Source organism: Dreissena polymorpha, chromosome 7 (assembly GCF_020536995.1).
Source record: "Dreissena polymorpha isolate Duluth1 chromosome 7, UMN_Dpol_1.0, whole genome shotgun sequence".
Classification (NCBI taxonomy): Eukaryota; Metazoa; Mollusca; class Bivalvia; order Myida; family Dreissenidae; genus Dreissena; species Dreissena polymorpha.
In genome coordinates this window covers 32,867,742-32,884,812 of record NC_068361.1, presented here as the reverse complement: position 1 = coordinate 32,884,812, position 17,071 = coordinate 32,867,742, and the positions used below count along the sequence as shown (strand labels likewise).

The following is a 17,071-nucleotide window of genomic DNA, read 5'->3' as shown; positions in this document are numbered from 1 at the left end:
GTCATGAAACAATATGAATACATAACTCTAAATATATAAAACATATATACTTGGCATTTTTTTTATTTCTTATTTAAATCAGTTGATAAGTACATTTTTGTAAAAGTACATTCACAAGTCTACTACGTAACTGTTAACAGCTAAGTATAGTATCAGTCAGTCATCTGGAAAAAAACACACGGAGTCCTTCTGACATGTCCGATACTTTTTCGTCAAGACTGGAGCTTTGAAGGTTCATATTGCCTCCTTTTACTGGATGTTTCATTATAAATATAAATAAGATCGATAAATCTGCAGAAATACGTTTGCGAATTATTTGAGTTGTAAGAGTTGTCTTACTTTACAAGATGCAACTTGTTGGTTGAAGTTCATCTGCAAAATTTAAATTAAAAGTAAAATTAAATCATCATCAGATAAATGAAAACTGTTAATACTGATGCGATTGACATGGGAGCAGGACGCCTTGATTACTTTGACAAAATATTGAACTTTGTAAAAGTGTTGGAGTACACCAATTAGTCAAATAAAAGTGATTAAAGCTTCTAAAAGCTTTCGTTGATACTTCATTGTTACAGACACGCAATTTATCAATGTGTATTATGTACAACAATTATCAAAACATAAAACAAATAAACACGTTTACTTTTTATCCGTGTAATCTAATATTTCGGACCTGCAACTTTGGTTTCAGACCGACAGTTTATTTTATCTGCACAGGCCAGATGACTAATAAATGTGAACCCTTTATAAGTGTCAACATAATGTAAGGCTTGTTGTTTTTGTGGACAATACGCTTTTTCTGTTAAGCAAATGCCTGCTTTTTTCAGGGTTTAATATCTTCTATGTAGGGTGTAAACAACATAGAATGATACATATTGGACCAAAACAATACACGTTATCAATACCACATATTTTCCTTTAAGTATATGTTTTTTTGTTGATAAATAGGATAAACAGACGACGGGACAGATACCTTATTTGTAGCTAGCCATCAATTTTCCGTCTCGCGCGTTCTTATATTGCATTTTGACGGCAGAGTTTTAACTTGTATATACCTTAAGTATGGGGTGCAAATATAGCCAAGGTCTTAGGTATATATAAGCTTTATGTGTGTTTAACTGCTTTAAACAAGTTCTTCATAGAACTATTCAATAGATATTCGGTTCATGTTAATTATTATGCATTTATCAGTGCGTAGTTAAGTAAAAATGCTGATATAGGTCCAAGCAATAGTCGAAAATTACAAACGCATTGACTTGCTGTTCGAAAGTGTAAATACATGTAGTCTGTATTATCCTCACAAAAAACAACACAAATCAACTTACAACATTCTGAGAAGTGAATTTAACAGGTCTATGTGAATTAAACGGCAAAGCAAACAACCCAAATATCTTTGCTCATGTGCAGAAAAGTATCGTGTATTGTATCCTTATTTTTAAGGTAATTACATTTTTTTAGTAGTCAAATGATATCTTACCATTTTTGAATACTGCCTTACGTCTTTCGAAAAATGTTTACAAAAACAACAACGTACCTTGTGAATGAAAATATCTCGGACACTGTGCATGGGGGTTCGAACACTCAATGTTAGACAGGTCGTAAACCTGGTTACACGGTTAGAGTGAGTTAAATCATTCGCCTCAAGGTATTTAGCCAAAAGCCTGAAACTGCTTATTTCCAAAAAAAGTCCCGATTTTCTTGGTTCAACTGCCCAGATAAACCGTTATTGTCCAGAGGTCCGATCTGTCATTTTGGAGTGTCCTGTAAGTTCGACTCTGTAAACAAAAAATATTGACATTGATCATGATTTATAGACAATCTTCCAATTAATGTTGTTTTGTTCATGTAGATTTGTCTCTGCATTCAACAGATTTTCAGTAAAACGATAGCGGTCAGTTAGCGTTTCAAATCACTGAAGTCGTTTATCTTATCATATCTAAATAACATGTTGTGAGGAGTTAAAGAGACCGTCAACCAGATTGACGAAAAAAAAGTTCTAAAATTCCGTATTTTATACAATTATAAGTTAATATTGATTAAAATATCACGACTGGTATATGTAAAAAACATTTCTTATATGCCAAGGCATAAGTAGAAGTTTATGTCTAAAATCAGCGTTAAGGGCTATGTACATGTTTATATACGTACAGACATTTGGTAAACGTTATAGGTAAGCGTTAAAATGTAAAACGAAAAACTACACTTGTAAACAAAATATTTGTATCTGAAACTGTAAACATGTGTAGTTTTGTAACATTTCGTGCTTCAATGTTCTAATTCTGAACAGCACATTTTTAATTTTGTAGACATTACATATGATTACCCATTCTATTATATACATGTACATGCCTTTATTCCACTCTGAACACCAGGATGTTGCCCTTGTATTTATTTCCCGTAATGACGGAGGAAGTGGTACTGCTGTAGCAGACTGACAGTGGATTCTCCACTTCAAATCCACCACTCCATCCATCCGTGTAGCCAGAGTGGACAGCTTCTTCCTTCCGTCACTGTTTACCTGTATTATATTGTGGGAATCGGCTCCGCAGACAAGCACCTGGCCTGCAGAGGTGACAAGTACACCCTCTGGGGCAAGAAGTTCTGGGTCTGTGAAGGTGGCCAGGACAATTCCATCCATGGACAGGGTTTTTGAGCTGAGAGCGGAAGGTTACATACAATTTGTCCCTGCGGGACTAACAGCACAGTTGTATACTGCAATGCAGAGTAACATCAATATATTGAATTGCAGTAAATTGCAGTAAATATGCAATAGTCTGAATAAACATAATGCAATGAATCTATTGCATAGGGTATTTAATGAATATGTAGTAACGTAACTTAAATATATGAATACAATCGTATAACAATAAAAAAGCTTAGTGTCACAAGCATGGTATGTGTCAGTGTGCACACGTTTGTAATCTTGATATGTTGCTGTTGAGTTAAAAATGTCCATATATTATTTTATATATATATATATATATATATATATATATATATATATATATATATATATATATATATATATATATAAGAATTCAATGATATATAACAATAATATCATTACCACATGTAAACATTTATTAGAAATGCACTGACATATAATTGAAACTGCTACAGGCCCATCAACTCTCTTAATGTGCATTGTTTAAGACTGTAGCTATGTTTGCGGAAGTTTATAACAAGAAACGTATTGTTTCAACAACTAATAAGGAATTGTGTTATGTAGTTTAGTGTGTTTTGAAATTGACAAATTTGAAAATATGTTTTTTTTTTCAAACAATGAATAGCTATATTTTACATTCAACGAACAAGAAGGCCTACAATACTTTACAAAACATGTTCCCAATGTCATAATACATTCACCATGGTATTACCTGTAAAACCACCATATATATCTTCATATAGTTTGCAAATCAGTTTCCCGCTCAGTGTGTACTTATATAGTGCATCGAGAGAGGAAATGTATAGGTCTCCCTGGTGATGGAAAAAAATATGCATCTATGTTGTAAATGAAATGATCTGCTTGCAATCAACTGGCTTTTGGTGATTGTTATAAACAGGGCATGTGGGTTAAAAATAATCATTCATAGCCAATGCATTCTCACTGGATGTAATCTGACAAATTTTCCGTTGAAAAGAAGTTACATTACAGTGACTCACAACATGGTACTGCTGGTTCAGCAGCTTAACGTTCTTATTATTTACGTCTGCAAAAAGGAGCTGTCCATTAGAAAGGACACATATGCTTGAAATACAGGCTGTGTGTGAATCGCTTGACAAGTTCACATAATATTCAAACTTCCTTCACAGCGAAAGCATGGTTTGGAAAGTTTTGACAGTTTTATCCAAAAATGATTCAAACAGTTGTATTGTTTTCTGACATTTTGTATTGGCTATAAAAGACAGTTCCGGCGTACCCGCTTCTATATTTATGACTTCATGGAGATATAACAATTCCTCGTACAGCCTATTGCAGCTGTTTTTCCCATGTACAAGAGGAGCTAACTTCAGTGTCAGCTCTTCTTTCTTATCCCTTACAGCGCTTTTTTCAAAGTCTGCTAATAAAGAAATAATTTTCTGACGCAAGTTATGGATTGAGTATTTCATATGTCCATGCGTTTCATTCACTGTTCTGTCTGCACATTCGAAAAGATATGATGTTAAATTCAGACGCAAGCCATCCACCATAAAGTTTTCTCTTGTTCATTGTACGAAACCTTTAGAGACTTCATTCTGTCCTCCTGATAAATTTGAAACTGTTTCATTCATGAGAGAGTAAATTTCGTTTTGACGGCAGGTTATTGAGATCAGCTGACTTCTCTTTTGCAGCTTTAGATAATTGGGTCACTTGAAAGCACAGTCTGAAAACAAAAGCCAGATTGTAATTATTACTCATAAGATATAGTTTTTTATGTTCGCATATATTTGTTCATATAAACAAATTTATACTGGCATACCATACTTGTATAATTCATACATTAAATGAGGACGTTAAAGAATACTGACTGTTAAATATGTGTTATTTCAGGAATGGAATAAGGATTCAATCATGCAGAGACAGTACATGCCATAATAGCAATCGACTGGTCAATTCTGAAATAGTCAATACCTTAATTTGAATAATTCTAAGAACAATGTAAAGACATAATGACACTGTTAAAATAAATCCACTATGCGCCATTGTAGAACAATTCCTCTTCCAAAAGTCACAATTTACAAATCAAGTAGTAATACTATATTGATTATGGCTTATATTAATTGAAAACACTATTTTAATACATAATCTGGGGAAATTTGAACTCATGTTCAACAATTTTTATTGATGTGTGTTTGGGAACTCATGATTATCACGGTGATAAACTAATCATGCATTCAAATGATAATGTTTCACACGTTATAAGGTTTATAATTGCGCAGATGATTACAACATGACTGTATATATATTTCATTCATTATTAAGTTTATTACTACTGAATTTCCTATTACAGTAAAAAGTCCGAGGACAAATTGTTAACCAGGTTTTCCGAATGAAAAAACTGATTATTAGATTGGCGAATGATGGCGGGCTGGCGGGCTGGCTGGCGGGCGGGCGGAACAAGCTTGTCCGGGCCATAACTATGTCGTTCATTGTCAGATTTTAAAATCATTTAACATGTTTGTTAACCATCATTGGACGGTGTGTCGCGCGAAAGCATTACGTCAATTTCCCCAAGGTCAAGGTCACACTTTGAGTCCAAAGGTCAAAAATGGCCATACATGAACTTGTCCGGGCCATAACTATGTAATTGATTGTCAGATTTTAAAATATTTGGCACATTTGTTCACCATCTTTGGACGGTGTATCGGGCGAAATAATTACGTCGATATCTCCAAGGTCAAGGTCAAACTTTGAGTTCAAAGGTCGAAAATGGCAATAATTGAGCTTGTCCGGGCCATAACTATGTTATTGATTGTCAGATTTTAAAATCATTTGGCACATTTGTTCAGCATCATTGTATGGTGTGTTGCGCGAAAGAATTACTTAGATATTTTCAAGGTCAAGGTCGCCACGACTAAATATAGATTGATTTTGAAACAAGTCCTTTATCAGACTTTTTTGATATTTAAAACCTGGTTATGTGACAATTTTGTCCCTTGTTTTAATTATGATTTTATACAAAATATTATAGTTTGATCAAATGAAACATATAAATAAATGATAATATAATAACACTCTTTATTATTAAAACCATGTATTATGAATGATCCGATATGCACTTTAAAATATAAAAACTGTCTTTTTCTAAGCTTTTGTTCGAATTATTCATTAATCTTATCCCGCTTTCATCTGTGTTCGTATGTAGATTATTCATAAATTTGAGTTTATATTAATTTTAAAATTCCGTAAAATATTATATCAGCGACTTGCGTATCAACACATCAATATAAAGAAGTGAAACTCCAGCTGCTGGAGAAGTATTGAATTTTCATTAAAAACAATTAGTTGGTCTTTTATTTAAGGCAAGTGACCGATTGCCCAAACAGTACAAAACAGCACAATACAGCACAATACAAACCAACATAAACACAAAATATGAATAATGCTGGGGTCACCGCCTTGGAACGGTCAATGCAAAGCATTGGGGGTTTAAACCTGGTTATAGAGCGCTCAACCTCACACTTGGCCTAGCAATATTCATAATACATTCAAGTGTAAATAAAATTTAACGTCATACCATTGTAACTCAAATTAAACAATAATAAAAGGGAATTAAAACGCATTCAATTTAATTGCTATTTAATTACTCAATTGCATTGAAGATACAAGAGTAACAGAATTACAACTTTTTGACGAACGATCAAATTAAACTATTAACAATTGTCAACTACATTCCTTCTTTATAGAAAAGATTTGAGAATGTAGAATCATAGAGTTAATATCTCAGATAATCATCGCGCTCTACAATCAACAAGTTCGACAGTTATATACAATTTTCGGCAGCATTTTGACGAAAAAAGAAACTCCAGTAAAGAATATCATTAGAGAAATTCTTGATACAATCTAATAGTTTTCTCTTCCAGGCAAGTTACCGATTTCAATATAAATCTTTTACCATTTTACTGTGACATTAAAATGTGTGCATAATATTTATTTTAATCTACTAATTTCAAAACCTGAACCTCCCAACTATACTATTCGAGGAACATGTCTTCCCTTACTTCCTTTTGCATGTCAAGTATTCACGCCTTATGTCATGTAAGAATTTAAGTAATAATCATACGATGTACACATTAAAATATAAGAGGACAATACAAGATGGCCCTGAAGCCCTGAAGAGTTAATGGGTACTGATTGTGGAAGACTTGAATTAATGATATAGTTTATTTTTAACTTGGAGTCCAATATATTCGTTTTATTGCCAAGATAAATCATCTGACAAACTGTCGATAATACTGGGTAATACATTTAACCTCTAGAGAATTAAAACGTTTAGTCTAAATTAAATCCGATCACCTAGTTGATGGACAAAACGCACCTAGATTAAAACCTGACCAAGATATTGAAAAGGTTAACATTTTTACCAGTGTCGTGAAACTTGCGTCATAAAAGTTGATTTTGTCATAAATGTGATAGGATGTTCTAATGTTCAGATTCAAGCTTGTTCTAGACATTGACAAAATAGACATTGTGACATTTTTCACGAAGATTCAGCCCTTAATATAGCCTTAAAAATTTTCACTGCGTTTTTAAATAATTTCAAATAATGCCCCGGATTTTAAACCTAGATATAGGCAAGATCTTCATAATGGACACATTTCATAATTGAGTCATAATTTTGGCTAAAATCAATCTTGTTGATACAAGGTTCTCATTAAAATTGATATAGAGACCTCTCATTTGGATTTAAGTGACCCAGATTCATTCTGAGAAAGTTTCATATGCCTTATTCAGAACAATTACAAACCAGAGGTGAACTTGGCCAATAACTATACAAAATGTTTTAACATATTTGAGTTTAAGATGTGGCTTGTTTAATTGAAACAAGTTTGTTATAATATTTCATCTGGTAACCTGGTTTTTTAATGCACTGAAGCCATTTAATGGTGTAGAAAATGAATAGATACACATTATAACAAACTTTCATGAAGTTTGAATGATAAGTTCTGCGTGTAAAGTGATAATGATATTAAAATGATGAGGCACACTGTACTCAGCATGACGGGTCAAGAGTGATCGCAATAGTCCACGTTGAGCACTTATTTCTCATATAGGACACCTGAAAAAATAAAAACATGTTGACGGTTGAGACAACCTTTTTCTTTTTACCCTTATGCAAGAGTATTGTATAATTATTGTATTCACTTTGTGTTAACGTTTCCGCAAAGTGAAATAAGAGCAAAAGTTATTTTGATTTTTAATTCGTAAGTTCTGCGAAGCTTTCCACAAATGACAAAATTATTAAATGTAACTTAATATTGATGTAAATAAAATGGTTTGAGCCCTAGAGCAGAAACACAGAGTTTTTTAAATGGAGAACCTGAATAATTAAGTGCTACGTGCACAACACCCCACTAGAAAAACTGTAATACACTGGTATCAAATAACGTGTGTTTGGCTTGATAAACTACGATAGAAAAATATTTGACCTAAGCAGTGGCTATATGACATTCAGTGGATGCTTGAGTCATATCGGGCATTTCTGCTGCAGCTCTATTATTATAAATTAATTTTAAAAAGGGGAAATATCACAGTTAATTAAGTAAATAATGTACATGTATATCGTACCACTTAAATGAGGTTTCTGTGAAGCACAAACATACATATAAAACACATTTACTATAATATAGATGTTAATTTCCAAAGATAATTATATTACCCTGCCATTATTAAAATCGTTAAACAACGTATATAAATAGTATGGCCTTATCTTGAGTTTAATATGAAATTTAATAACAATTCAAGGTGGGACATCCGCCATTTTCAAACAATTTGACAGGTGCCTGTAGCATTTAAAATTGCGATAAGCATTAAAACCGATTGTGCATAGTAATGTTTGAAAGTTTTAAACGCAACCATTTAAGGATGCCTTATTTTCATGAATTACATGTTATTTAAATACTCATACACTACCATAATGGCATAAGAAGCAAACATATCAGCTAACATCTGTAAAACTGATGTATGCTATAATGGATGCAGACAAATACTGAAAATGAAATCATTATGATAACGGTAAAATATGTTTTGACTAATATTGTAATGGTGTTAATTTTGTTATAATACCACTTATTGTGATGACGTTGATAGTATGACACAGTATATCTGAAGAAGATGTATACATATACACATTTGTTGTTGGTGTTGTTTCATTATTTTTATGAGCTGCAAACATTCAATGACGAGTAGCTATTAATGTGTCATACAAACGCCATTATTATTGGATTTCGGAAATTAACCAAATCGATTCCTTAGTAACTGATATAACATGTAAATATTTTGAGCGAAAATTTGAAACTAAAACTAGTATCATTTGAGTGGGTTTATTTAAATTAAATAAACTTTTATTAATCCCAATTAATGTATTCGCAACGTTATACTTATTTAAGTGCTGAGTATAAAGAATCAAGGTATATTTTAATTAATTGAGAGTTATCTTGAATGTATGTCATGATATAAAATGAGATCAATCTGAATTAACAGTACAAAGTAGCAGTATGAAAGCTTGAGTGGTTGGTATGCAATAAGTTTTGCAAATGTTACTGTAGTATTAGTATGCACAATAACACTCAGTCATAGTGTGATGGTGATATGGCTATAACAAAGAGGATAAATGATGATGTTGTTGCCCATGATGAGGCTATACATTAGTTTTTGAGATAATCTAGCTAATTTCGAATTAGATACACATACATCACAATCCTCAAATTGTCAGTTAGTTATAGTATCGTTTGCCTCTCAGTGCATAATTAATTAAATGCTTAGTTCATATGTAAATCATCGCCCCATGTGGTATCCCAGTCGGTACACTAATAGTAATACACGATATATTGGCCCACAATAAAATCTCTTATAAAAACATGTCTCTCAGGTGACTGAAAAATGGCTGTGTAGGATATCAATAATGAATTATTTCATTTCAGTAGTATATATACATGCATAGTATGTATTGCTTATATTATACAACATATACCACTACAACAATGTTACAATTAATTGGTCTTCTTTGCTTTCTTCTTATACGATAAACAAGAGTCTAAGATATGTGCCCCCCCCTCCCCCCCCCGAAAGGTGCCCCCTCAAAGATTGTTCATTAGGCGGAGAACTGTTCCCTCACTCTTTTTTATTGTGCGAAGAACTATCCTCCTGCTGAAAAAATAGGGGGCGGAGAAGTGCCCTCTTGTCAGAATTGATGACCCGATGAAGTGCTCCCCTAGCGGCTTGTAATTCTATATATAGAGTGAATATTACAATGAAAAAAACGCCAGTAACGTTCTTGCTAATATGGCTGGAAAGTGAGCATAACAGGTAATCTTTTCACAACTTACTCGCAATAAGTAATGAATCGCTCACCATTTGCATTGAACTTCTTTAGTTATTAGAAACAATTGTCCCTCCCGATTTGATGGGAGGGCACCTTTCCGCCCCCTTTAAAATTAGGGGGCACCTCTCCTGGGGGCACTTCTCCGGGAGGTGGGCGCCTTTCCGGATACCACTACTAAAACAAACTTAAACAAAAAGTCAAAAGCTGCTACTGCTGCTGCTACTGCTATTGCTAATAATTATAACAATGCTTATTTTACTTATATTACTACTATTGCTACTGATGCTTCATATTTTATTTTTAAATGTTTCTTTTTCTTAGAACAGAACATTACTGTTCTGTTCTTAGTTTCTTAGAGGTGTAAAGAATCTATTCTACTGTTTTATTTTACCGGATTATTAAAAGGCCCTATAAAGGTGACAAATCATATTATTATGCATATAAACTTGAATAATTTTACCGGATTTTAGTTACTCTTGCATAAAAAATGCTAATAACACAGCTGAGGTGCAACGTTGTTAAGAAGTATGAAAGATATACCCATTTCATAATTGGAAGAAATGTTTACATCTTTGCAAATAACGTGATCTGTAGCCCCAAAGCGGTGACGTATGCTAAAAATAGCCAAAAGAACATTCACTTGTAATTCTATTTAAAACAACTTTTAACCAGCAAAAAGTAACTAATTAGATCACTACAAACGTTTCGACCATTATTAGAAGAGACATACTTTGTGAGTTATACCGGAAAACATTGAAAATCAGCAATATATTTTTGGTGACCTGAGTCACTTTAACTTTCACGTTCCCGTGTAAACAGCGATGTAAACAAACTGATTGTTTGTAAACACGATTGACTTGGAGGACACTGCATTTTGAGCTCAAAACAAGTTGCATTGCTCATATTTTTATGGTAATGTCCGATAGCATATACATATTGTTTTTTGATTACTTTTATATATTAAGTACTGAAAAATTATTACGAAATCGGTAAATAATTACGGATCTTCACCTTTATAGAGCCTTTAAAGGCCATATAACAAACGCAATTGTACTTATTTGCACGAAAACAACATTTTGTCATAATCAACAGTTTTAACATGTCACAGTTTCCTTGGAAGACAACCTAGGATTGGACTTCATGTGTAAAACTTTAACAAGGTAATTGTTGTCCGTTTGCCCTGCCACAATTGTATATTGCATGAGCCCATCGTGTGATAAATATCCCTTTTTGAGTGGCGATAAATGCTATTTATATTGTTTAACTGTGGGAGACTGAGCCTACAAATGTTACAATTTATTTGTCTACTTTGCTTTCTTCGTCTTTATATTTTCTTTTTGTTCATAGTTTTAGTTTTATGCTTAAGTATGATAAGATTGGGAACTCCACAAGGGTTTCAACTCGATTGTTAGGTGGGTAGAAGGGTCCGAATGATAAAGTTATAGTCGGATCACGAATCGTATTTCACAAACTTTTACATACGTTATAAACATAATTTAAGTATTACAAAGATCATAATTTTTCTTTATTATGATTAACTTCGTTTTAGGTATAAAACTATACTTATATAATTGTTGTGTGCCGTAAACATACAAAAGTTTTTTTTTAAGGTAGTGCACCTCTAATGATTTCCCGCGTTTTATTTTACGATCATTGCCGATCTTCAATGATCGGTTATTTCCGAGAGATGAATAATATTTTTTTCAAACTTAAAATTTTGATGTATATTTACGTAATTCCTTTATAATACAGTATTTTCACAATAATTATTGTATTTGATCCAAATATTATCTGAAAAATACGAAAAAAATGTGATTTCGCGATTATGACCTTCGAAACCGAAAGCGGGCGACTAAAACATGTTTTCGCGAGGCTGCACGGAGATGTCACGGGACAAAAAAGGACGATTTTCGACTCGTTCAATGAGCCAACATGATTCAAAATACGTTAAACTTGACCATGGATATTCTTCTACCAGTGATAATGTACCTCAAAGTGTAAATGAGCCTTGGACAATCGGGAGGAGACTTGTTGATTGGGACGTTCTTCTCTCAAATTTACAATTTTGTAAAGAATGTGGACTTGGACCGGTGCCATTAACAACGTTTACAATACAAGGAGAACTGCAGAAAGGTTTAAGTCGTTATCTATATGTAAAATGCACAAATCATGACTGTGGTTATATCAATACAGCGGCATATGGCAAGACCTACTGTGAACCGTCTTCTCAGGGTCGAGCAAGAATGCCATGTTTTGTTGTCAACACGAAGCTTGGCTCTGGTAAACAGTTTTTCATATCGTAATAATACTCATAAATGAATCCATTTTAACCCTTTCAGTGCTGGAACCGGATTTTGAAGGCCTTTGCAAACAGTTTGGATCCAGATGAGACGCCACAGAACGTGGCGTCTCATCAGGATCCAAACGGTTTGCTATTCTGATAATATTCTTTGAAAAAAATCGAAGAAAATGCTTATTTTAGAAATTCAGCAGACGACATTTTAGCAGACGACAAATTTCCGTGAATGCAAAGGGTTGAAAAATGTTTCTGTATTTGCGTGTCATATGAACAGAAGCCATTTGGGCGCCTTTTTTTAAGGATAAAATCACCATCCCGGTATATAACTTACTTACGACAACTTGCTTGGAAGTCGCTTAGTCTAACAAAGGCGCTAAATACTAGTAGTCCTAGTGCTGTCTATAAGGTTATATAGATAATTTTGAAGCCTCGCCCAGTTCCTTAATTACCTCCTCACATAGTGCGTTTTTATTTCAGAACTGAACTCATTGACAATGAATATTATTCCTTGCTCTTTACAGCAATGATTGACAGCCTAGGTGGTCCTAGACGGGTAAACAACATGTTGGCAACGCTGAACCTGAAAACTATTTCGGACACAAATTTGAAAAAAAATGGAGAAAAGGGCAGGTGACGTCATAGAGCAAGTATCGGCAGAATCAACACAGGCTGCAGCTGAAGAGGCATACCGGAATGAAATGGAGTATTTTCATTACCTGTACTTGTATAGTCATTACATAAAATAAAGATGAAATTAAGTTTTATTTAGAGATGGCAAGCTAAGCAACGTTTATAAATTAATTTATATAAGGTCATGTGAGTTTTGAACCTACTATCATGACTTTTATTAGTAGCCATCAAAATTAAGACTGTTTTTACTATTGACGGCCATGCTGGTAAAACTTTATGTCAAGCCAGTGATGTTTTTCTTCTTTATTCATGTATAATAACATGTGCATCATGATGTATATTATCAATCTTCAGGCTGGTAAAGTGAAAAAATAATTTAGAATGTTCCAAGAAACTTTAAATGACATGTGTACTCTTCAGGGCGTAGCCAATCAGGAGACATTCGAGGTGCAAGCTGGTATGACTGATTTGATAGAAGATCTTGGTGTGTGCCCCTTTCCAAACTCTTCACCAGCACTTAAGTAATAAACTTTAAATTAAAATGTAGTGTTTATATAGTGTTTTTATGTAATAACATATATTTTCCGCAGAAATAGCCTTTTAAATGAGTTTCTTATATACTTATAACATGTATTTATTTTCAGCCAGCATATTAGCAAGCAGTAATGTTTGATTGTTTTACTAAATATTTTATTTATTTAATAAATAGACATACGATGCTGGACATTCCTGAAGATGATGACTGGACTGATATTGAGGAGGATGAGGTTCATGATACTACCAACAGAAACATTCCTGACACATATCCTAATATACATAGCAGCAGGTAGAATTTCTTTGAAAATTTAATTTCGTTTCCTAACGCTCATATTTAAAGATCACATCAGGGAGTTGTTACAGCGACTGTCCTTACTTGAGTCTTTAAAAATTATGAGAAGCACGAGATACACTGTGCATTCATGTATTTTTATGTGTGTTTGTTTATTCTTTGGTGTTTCGTTGGGCGCAGTGTGTTACTTCAGTTACTTCTCTTACTCAAGTTCAAAATCTATAACGTTCAATAGGTAAATGTCTCCAGACGTTCAGAAGAGTAGATAGAAATTAATACGAGTAAAGTTGATAATTAATAATAATACAGGTTGTGTTTTGCTCCACTTAAGGTCAGTGAAGTGTAAATATGTTATACATTTTAATGTTAAACAATTATGTTGATAGAATAAATGTGTAAGAAGCCAGAGTGGCCAAAACTCGGACACTGTACTGATTAAACTTGGTATTTATTACAGCTCAGTGAAATGTTGCATGCATTATAACATGTACAAGTAAAATATTTTATTGATAGAACTCCAACAGACACAAGATTGCCTCCATCTCCCCCATCTCACAAGCACAAGTTGCCGTCTTCAAAGCCAGACAGAAAGGCGAAAGTTCGACTTCTACCCAAGTACCCTTGTCGTACAAGATATGGAATGTCTGTTGCAGTCGACACAGCTTGGCAAAAAAAGGGATTCGACTCTTTGACCTGTAAGTACTATTACTTAACTTTGTTTGTATTGTCAGGGACCTCTGTGGCTTACGAAAGGTTGTTGGTTCTACCCGGTTGCCTGCTCGTGATGATTTCACTCCCATTCGTATGAATGAAAATACAATGAAGCGAGGCATGCTAATTGTATTCCTACAAATGATTCAATGCACAATGTGCACATCATTTGTATAACCTTTGAATCACATTACACAGAGGCATTCCAGTATTTTTACATTTGTAAATGTGTTTGATTTTACAGCACACACGTTCTTTATGTCGACGGACAAGTCAGCTCGTAAAAAAAAAGTGGTGAAAGCAATTGTCGGCCATAGCTTGTGTGGCGTATGCAGCTGGTGGCGGCGAAACAAGCCTGGGCAGAAAGTTCGCCCTCACAGGTGTGTCAGGAATCATACTGGCAGTGCTCGAGCAATGGAGGCCAACTAGTGGTGTGAAAGGGGTGAAGGAATTGTCAGAACAGGGAACACCAGTGGAGTACCTGGAAGGGGATGGTGACAACACCCTGATTTCAAAATTTAAATCCGACCTAAATGTAACAATGAAAAAACGCTTTGACAAGAATCATGTTGTTATAAATTTCACCAAGAGTCTGTATAAACTTAAATCTGAAAAGGGTATGAAAATAAGCAAAGCCACAATTACTCATCTAGAAAAATGTCTGAAGTATGCCTTTTCTAAGAATAAAGGAGATGCAACAGGAATTGAGGAGAATTTGAAAGAAATTGTGCCACACCAGTTCGGTGACCACAGCCTATGCCAAGCACGCTTTTGTGGCTACAAAAGAAACCCAACAGAAAAATACATCCACCGCAGTCTTCCCTACAAGACTTCCCTTCATGATGACTCACTACGTGAGAGACTTCAAGATTTATTCAAGCCTTACACTACACATGCGCATCAGTACATTGATCTGGGGTCCAGTCAGCAGTGTGAACACGCTAATAAAGAGGTAAGTAGTTATTGATTTATTGAATGACTGACAAACCAGACACTCAGACTCATAGGTACACGCCCATGTTCTAAAATTAATAACAAATATTACTGCGGAATAAAATCATTACATATTATTATCATGTTAGTAAGCATAAGGTGTAAAACAAGGGAGTGTAGTAGTTGTCTGATATTAAATGCTACAAGTTAACGTGTCAAATATTTTATAAAATTACATGTCACAATTTCAGGTCACACTGAGAGCACCCAAAAGCCACCACTATGGTAACTCGTGTAGTCTCGACTACCGTGTACATGCCACAGCAACCTTTGTCAATGAAGGAAGACACTATATCTCCGAGGTACTTTGTTTTAGTTGGTTTTCAACATGTTGAAGTTCAGTTATTATTTTTATGCCCCCCTTCGAAGAAGAATGGTATTTTGTTTTGCACATGGCTGTCGGTCCGTCTGTCGGTCCGTCCACCAAATGGTTTACGGATGATAACTCAAGAAGAACGCTTTAGCCTAGGATCATGAAACTTCCCAGGCACATTTATCATGACTGGCAGATGACCCATATTGATTTTGAGGTCACTAGGTCGAAGGTCACGGTCAAGGCCACGTTTGGGGGGGGGGCATATGTCTCCGACCGCGGAACACTTGTTACAGTGTATTATTATAGTTGGTTGATACAATTCGTTTTCACAGTTCATATAAAAACAAGCATGTAATCCTCAATCAACTCTGGAAACTCTGCAATGAGAGTTTGTATTGTCTTATTTGATTCAGTATTATATTATAAAGATAGGGAGTAATTCCAGCTTGGCAAATGGTGTGTTAGCTATGTTTGGAGTATAAGATGTCATTAATCAAATAGTTTTATACAATTAATAATCAGGGTGAGCAACATAGCTTGAAAAATGTTGTTTTTATAATTTTATTGATTTCAGATTGCTGTTTATCCAGTTCTTGTTCAAGTTATTGTTTCGTTTTACATGCCTGATGTCCAAGCTTTGAATGAGTAAGTAATAAATTTATATATATATATATATATATTAAATACTACTTGAAATTCATTTATTATAAAATATCAATGAGCAGGATACGCAATAGGTCACCTACCACAGCGAACATCAAATTGTTTCATTAAAGTTTATACCAGACGATACATTTGTAAAGTAAAGCAGTATTTCTTCAGAATGAAGAGTGTATAATTATCCAAATTGTGATATTTTCAATAACAGTAAATTTTTAAAAACATGTAAGAACAAAATGAAATTGTGTACCTTTTCATTTAAGTGAAAAATATTTAAAAATAGGGTTACAAAAAGCGGGGTCTCTCTGCGGGAGTGCATACAGTAACCCACGCAGACAAGTGCTTGAAGAGACGCCATGCTCGAGGGACGAAGGCTCGCGAACCATCTACAAAAAGAAAGCGACTTGAAAATAAGAAAGACCGCACAATAAGTCAGGGGGCTAAAGAAGCATTGGAAGGAGACATGTATCAGTCCGGTAAATACTGTTGTCTGTAATTTTATGTTATTCGTTAATTATATGTGATGTTAGATAAAGCTTCTTAATCTTTATGTATCATATTTAGCGATTACAGGAGGTTGAACAATTTGGGACTGTCGTATCAATCCA

General features: G+C 34.1%; 1 pseudogene; it reads left to right on the top strand.

Moving 5' to 3' along the window:
• The first annotated feature begins 11,889 nt into the window (after positions 1–11,889).
• LOC127839607 (uncharacterized) lies at positions 11,890–16,452 on the top strand (annotated as a pseudogene).
• Positions 16,453–17,071: the final 619 nt, after the last annotated feature.